The sequence below is a fragment of the Glandiceps talaboti genome, chromosome 3 (genome assembly GCF_964340395.1).
Source record: "Glandiceps talaboti chromosome 3, keGlaTala1.1, whole genome shotgun sequence".
Lineage (NCBI taxonomy): Eukaryota > Metazoa > Hemichordata > Enteropneusta > Spengelidae > Glandiceps > Glandiceps talaboti.
Window position 1 is genome coordinate 32,299,840 of NC_135551.1, and position 7,892 is coordinate 32,307,731.

Sequence of the window (7,892 nt, forward strand, 5' to 3'; positions counted from 1 at the left end):
TTCCAGGGGTATTCGCATTGATTTCGGTTATTTCCAGGGGTGTTGACCATCAAAAGACAGCTAATTCTCTTGCCAAATATCGCGATTTCTCAACTTGATAATTTAGGAATGTTACTGTACTGATAATCATAAAAGAGTAGTTATTGGAACATTGTAATACAAATTTCAATTATTGACAATATAAATGTCAAAACCATACTTCCACAACCCAGAAATTCAACTGCACTATGTCATCAGTGGTTCATACGCCATGTATGTTGAACTTTCAAATAATGTAACAATTTCTAGGGGTACAGTGATGCCTTGATACTCGTTACAATGTTATGATAATCATGCTAACAGACCTACTGTTACAATATTGCAATGCATGGCTATGATATGTCGCCGATATGAAGACTGAAGTACGGTAGCAATATACATAGTATGCAAGATCAAAACAAACATGACGGCAGGGAGTGAACTGTATACGCATGTTAAATGGGTGAAGTATCTCATGGAATGATCGTTTGACTGTCTGGGTTAGTGAGAATTTTGATTCACCAGCATGGCAAAAGAGTTTGAAATTAGTTTTGCCATTTCACATTTAGGAGTGTTTTGAATCGTTTGAATGGGTAGCTAGAGCACAGAAATGTCAATTGATTGCACTCATTTTCCAGGGGTAGGGAGCAGTTTTCCAGGGAGGGTTTGAAATTTCAGGGTTTTCCACGGTTTTATTTTCCAGGACCATGCGAACCCTGTTCACTCAAATAATCAATAAATTGATCAGTCGATCCATGCTCGCTTAACCCAGTGGCTTCCTCTGACTGCACTAATTAATGTAAAGTTCATAAACTCTGATAAGACCATGATAACGACAGGAAATAGGAAAGGACAGTTAGAGGAAATGATGGTTTTGATGGCGCTCTTTAAAAATTTATTTGAAATATGGAGAAAAATAATAAAATGCAAGCCTTCAGTCGAAGACATAGCTCCCCAACTTGTATGTTGTATTGTGTAAGATGATTAGCATTTCGGCAATTTTAACATGGAAATGCTTTGTTGGACATTCCAGGGATGTAAATATTTGTAGTGCTGGGTTTTCAGTATAATTAGCAATAATATTTCGTCATCTTAAAAGTACAGCTAGAATGTATCCCTTTCTACAATTCACACAATTTTGTTATGCTTGCAAGCCCATGCTACATTATTGCTAGTCATTTCCGCTGCAAACAACTGTTTATGAGTTCTCTTAGTGTGAAAATTACATTTCATTTGACAAATACTGACAGCGCTGTTGCTCCATGTAGGAAGTAAGATCAAATTTGCTCGCAACTTGGTCATTCATTTTTAGCACAACCAATTGCCATGATATTTGGTTGGTGTATTACCTTGGGTGTCTAGTTGGGAAATTGTTCAAATCAAAATGTTCTTACCACCTGTGTGTGATCTGGGTTAAAAAAATGTGATTTTTTGTCAAAATACTTAAACTCAAAAACTACTGGGCAGATTGGTCTGAAATTTGATGGGAACATTGTTTAGATTAAGAATTGTTCACGACATCAGTGATATGCAAATTAGGGCTAAAAATGTGTATTTTGGTAAAAAATCTTTAATTCCAAAACTAATCAGCAGATTGGGCTGAAATTTAATGGGGATGCATATGGGGGTGTATAAATGAAGAAACACTAAGCATTTGATGATTTCATCAGTGATATGCAAATTAGGTGTAAACGTGTGAATTTGGTCAAAAATTTATATCTCAAAAATGTCTTGGTCAATGAGACTGAAACTTTGTGAGATGACACAATTGGCCCTAGCAACCATGACCATGCCCTTAGCAACAACCAAATGGCAGTATATTTTGGTTAAATAACATCATCTGGAAGGCAAGTGAGTAAACATTCAAAAAATGTATGCAAATAACCCTAGCAACCATGACCATGCCCATAGCAACTGCCAAATGGTGGTGCATTTCACAAAGATAACAGGGATTCTTAGACAAGTGAACAAACATTCAAAAGGTGTATGCAAATATGCCTAGCAACAAGACCACGCCCATGACAACAGCCAAATGATTCCATATATTGGAAAGATAACAGGGATTAATAGACAAATGAATAAACATTCAAAAGATGTATGCAAATATACCTAGCAACAAGACCAGGCCTATAGCAGCAGCCACATGATCATGTATATTGCAAAGATAACATCAGAGATTCATAAACAAGTGAACGAACATTTGGGTTAGGGTTAGGGTTAGGGGTTAGGGTTAGGGGTTAGGGCATTCATAAGAAAGATGAACATCAGAGATAAACAATCACATGATCTGTATCAATGCAATGATTAGTCAAAAACTTTGGACCACTCCCGTTTCGTTGTTTGTGTGAATTTTTGACCAAGTTTGGTGTGTAGGTTTAGTTCGTCTTCCTTAAAAACATATTGAAGCTATTTAATTGAAAATCCTTTTCTTCCATATAAATTAGCATATTCATATGTTACCCAATAGGACCTCTATGCGGTGACCTTTGACCTCGGAATTTCATTTGTTGAATGCAAGTAAATATTATACACCTATCCTGAAAGTTTGGTCAAAATATTCAATTGGGAACATGCTAACCTTGGCCTATTTTCAAAAAATCGCACCACCTAATGGTGAGATCGTCCAATCCAGGCTTGGGGTTTGGGGGAATGTTAGAAAAATCGTCCCTGTTTCATTATTTTTGCGAATTTTTCGACCAAATTTGGTGATTGGGTGTATATAAAATTGACATGTTTGATAACATATTGGGCAATTTTTAATAATTTTTTTCTTTAAATTTTTGATTTTTTTTTAGTTTTACCAATTTTCCTCCAATTTCTAAAAACTTTATATTTTTTGGAAACACATAATATGAACTTTTAGAAAATATACAGTTCGTGTATATAAATGCGTCTTTTTTACTTTTATTTGTAAATATTGAAAAAAAAATCATGAAATAAGCGCTAAATTGAGCACTGGCTCTCACTACTTTGACCTTTGACCTTTGACCCCCAATTTCAGTGTCAGGTAGATAGGTTAGTTGGCAATGTAATTTGAAAATTTCATAAAGATACATTAACAATAAAGTACATTTGTGAAGCCCCATCTTGGGTATTGGACATTGCCAAAGTCATCAAAAGAAGAGTAATTTTTTACCTGAATATTGCCACTAGGGGGCGCGATTTTATTTGAAAACAGGCTAATTTTTGTACCTTCCTGATTGAATTTTTTGACCCAATCTTAAGGATAGATGTATAAAATTTACTTGCAATGGTCGAATGAAAATAGGGGGTCAAAGGTCATCATACTGTGGGCAATATGTGTATGCGTTAATTTATCTAAAGAGAAATGAATTTAGGTTTAATGCCATCAATATATTGCTATGTACACTAAATGGTACCTGCTCAACCAAATTTGGTCGAAAAATAATGAGAAATGAGTGTTTTTTCTAAGTTGTCAATATTGTCAAAATAAACGTGGCCACTGAGGGCGCTCTTTGCTTTTGAATTAAATTTTTTTTCCTGCTAGTATTTTTTGACCAAATTTTCAGAATAGGTGTATATTAATAACCTTGACTCATGTTATAAATCACATGTCTCAATTACAAGTGGAAGTATGTTTGTTTGACGGGGGGTTTTTTTGCTATTAGATTAACATCGGGAAAAACTGTCCTGAATTGTAAAAGGCATTTATCTATATAAATTCACCATTTTATTGTCTTGAACTACTCTTATTAATCACAAGGACTAATGTCATAAATTGCATGACACAATGATTGGTTAGGGTTAGGGTTAGGGTTAGGGTTAGGGTTGGTTAGGGTTAGGGCACTGGCTTCATACGAAAGATGAACATCAGAGATGAACAATCACATCATCTGTATCAATGCAATGATTGGTGATTACCTGCACTGGCGCTAGTGTGCGCACACAAGTGGTGTTATGACATACGTACTGGTGATTACCTGCACTGGTGCTAGTGTGCGCACACTAGTGCTGTTATGACACACATACTGGTTATTACCTGCACTGGTGCGCACACTAGTGGTGTTATGACGTACGTACTGTACTGGTGATTACCTGCACTGACACTAGTGTGCGCACACTAGTGGTGTTATGACATACGTACTGGTGATTACCTGCACTGGCGCTAGTGTGCGCACACTAGTGGTGTTAGGACATACGTACTGGTGATTACCTGCACTGGCGCTAGTGGGACACACTAGTGGTGTTATGACTTAAGTACTGGTGATTACCTGCACTGGTGCTAGTGCGCGCACACTAGTGGTGTTATGACACACGTACTTGTGATTACCTGCAATGGCGCTTGTGTGCGCACACTAGTGGTGTTATGACATACGTACTGGTGATTACCTGCACTGGTGCTAGTGTGCGCACACTAGTGGTGTAATGACATACGTACTGGTGATTACCTGCACTGGCGCTAGTTTGCGAACATTAGTGGTGTTATGACTTACGTACTGGTGATTACCTGCACTGGCGCTAGTGTGCGCACACTAGTGGTAATATGACACATTACTGGTGATTACCTGCACTGGCGCTAGTGTGCGCACACTAGTGGTGTTATGACTTACGTACTGATGATTACATGCACTGGCCCTAGTGTGCGCACACTAGTGGTATTATGACACACGCACTGGTGATTACCTGCACTGGTGCTAGTGTGCGCACACTAGTAGTTTTATGATACACGTACTGGTGATTACCTGCACTGGTGCTAGTGTGCGAACACTAGTGGTATTATGACACATTACTGGTGATTACCTGCACTGGCGCTAGTGTGCGCACACTAGTGGTGTTATGACTTACGTACTGATGATTACATGCACTGGCCCTAGTGTGCGCACACTAGTGGTATTATGACACACGCACTGGTGATTACCTGCACTGGTGCTAGTGTGTGCACACTAGTAGTTTTATGATACACGTACTGGTGATTACCTGCACTGGTGCTAGTGTGCGCACACTAGTGGTGTTATGACGCACATACTTGTGATTACCTGCAATGGCGCTTGTGTGCGCACACTAGTGGTGTTATGACATACGCATTGGTGATTACCTGCACTGGTGCTAGTGTGCGCACACTAGTGGTATTATGACACATTACTGGTGATTACCTGCACTGGCGCTAGTGTGCGCACACTAGTGGTGTTATGACTTACGTACTGATGATTACATGCACTGGCCCTAGTGTGCGCACACTAGTTGTATTATGACACACGCACTGGTGATTACCTGCACTGGTGCTAGTGTGTGCACACTAGTAGTTTTATGATACACGTACTGGGTATTACCTGCACTGGTGCTAGTGTGCGCACACTAGTGGTATTATGACACACGTACTGGTAATTACCTGCACTGGTGCTAGTTTGCGCACACTAGTGGTATTATGACACACGTACTGGTGATTACCTGCACTGGCGCTAGTGTGCGCACACTAGTGGTGTTATGACTTACGTACTGATGATTACATGCACTGGCCCCAGTGTGCGCACACTAGTGGTATTATGACACACGCACTGGTGATTACCTGCACTGGTACTAGTGTGTGCACACTAGTAGTGTTATGATACACCTACTGGTTATTACCTGCACTGGTGCTAGTGTGCGCACACTAGTGGTGTTATGACACACGTACTGGTGATTACCTGCACTGGCGCTAGTGTGCGCACACTTGTGGTGTTATGACATACGTACTGGTGAATACCTGCACTGGCGCTAGTGTGCGCACACTAGTGGTGTTATGACACACGTACTGGTGATTGCCTGCACTGGTGCTAGTGTGTGCACACTAGTGGTGTTATGACACACGTACTTGTGATTACCTGCATTGGCGCTAGGGTGTGCACACTAGTGGTATTATGACACAGATACTGGTTATTACCTGCACTGGTGCTAGTGTGCGCACAATAGTGGTGTTAGGACATACGTACTGGTGATTACCTGCACTGGTGCTAGTGTGCACACACTAGTGGTGTTATAACTTACATACTGGGGATTACCTGCACTGTGCTAGTGTGCGCACACTAGTGGTGTTATGACACACGTACTGGTGATAACCTGCACTGGCGCTAGTGTGCGCACACTAGTGGTGTTATGACATACGTACTGATGGTTATCTGCACCTGTGCACAATAGCACCAGTGCAGGTAATCACCAGTACTTAAGTCATAACATCACTAGTATATGCAAACTAGCACCAGTGCAGGTAATCACAAGTACGTATGTCATAACACAACTATTGTGCGCACCGGTGCAGGTAATAACCAGTATGTGTGTCATAACATCACTTGTGTGCGCACACTAGTGCCAGTGCAGGTAATCACCAGTATGTTTGTCATAATACCACTAGTGTGTGCATACTAGCACCAGTGCATGTTATCACCAGTACGTAAGTCATAATACCACTAGTGTACGCACAATAACACCAGTGCAGGTAATCACTAGTATGTATGAGATAATACCACTAGTGTGCGCACACTAGCACCAGTGTAGGTAATCACCAGTACATGTGTCATAACGCCACTGGTGTGCGCACACTAGCACCAGTGTAGGTAATCACCAGTACGTGTGTAATATAACACCACTAATGTGCGCACACTAGCACCAGTGCAGGTAATCACCAGTACTTAAGTCATGACACTGAAAGTGTGCGCACACTAGCACCAGTGCAGGTAATCACCAGTATGTATGTCCTAACACCACTAGTGTGCACACACTAGCGCCAGTGCAGTTAATCACAAGTACGTCTGTCATAACACCACTAGTGTGCGCACACTATCACCAGTGCAGGTAATCACAAGTACGTGTGTCATAACATCACTACTGTGCACACACTACCACCAGAGCAGGTGATCACCAGTACGTAACTCATAACACCACTACTGTGCGCACACTAGCACCAGTGCAGGTAATCACCAGTACGTACGTGATAACACCACTAAAGTGCGCATCAGTGCAGGAAATAACCAGTATGTGTGTCATAAAATCACTAGTGTGCGCACACTAGCACCAGTGCGGGTAATCACCAGGACCTGTGTCATAATACCACTAGCGTGTACACACTAGCGCCAGTGCATGTAATCACCAGTACGTATGTCATAATACCACTAGTGTTCACACACTAGCGCCAGTGCAGGTAATCACCAGTATGTATGTCATAATACCACTAGTGAGCGCACACTAGAGCCAGTGCATGTTATAAACAGTACGTAAGTCATAACACCACTAGTGTGCACACACTAGCACCAGTGCAGGTAATCACCAGTACGTATGTCAGAATACCAATAGTGTACGCACAATAACACCAGTGCAGGTAATCACTAGTATGTATGTGATAACACCACTATTGTGCGCACACAAGCACCAGTGCAGGCAATCACCAGTAAATAAGTAATAAGACCACTAGTGTGCGCACACTAGCACCAGTGCAGGCAATCAACAGTACGAGTGTCATAATACCACTAGTGTGCGCACACTAGTGCCAGTGCAGGTAATCACCAGTGCGTAAGTCATAACACCACTAGTGTGTGCACTAGTGCAGGTAATAATCAGTATGTGTGTCATAACACCACTAGTGTGTGCACACTAGCGTAAGTCGAGGGAATCACCAGTATGTGTGTCATAATACCACTAGTGTGCTCACACTAGCCCCAGCGCAAGTAATCACCAATACGTATATCATAACACCACTAGTGTGCGCACACTATCGCCAGTGCAGGTAATCACAAGTACGTTTGTCATAACACCACTAGTGTGCGCACACTAGCACCAGTGCAGGTAATCACCAGTACATGTGTTATAACACCACTAGTGTGCGCACACTAGCACCAGTGCAGATAATCACCAGTACTTAAGTCATAACACTGATAGTGTGC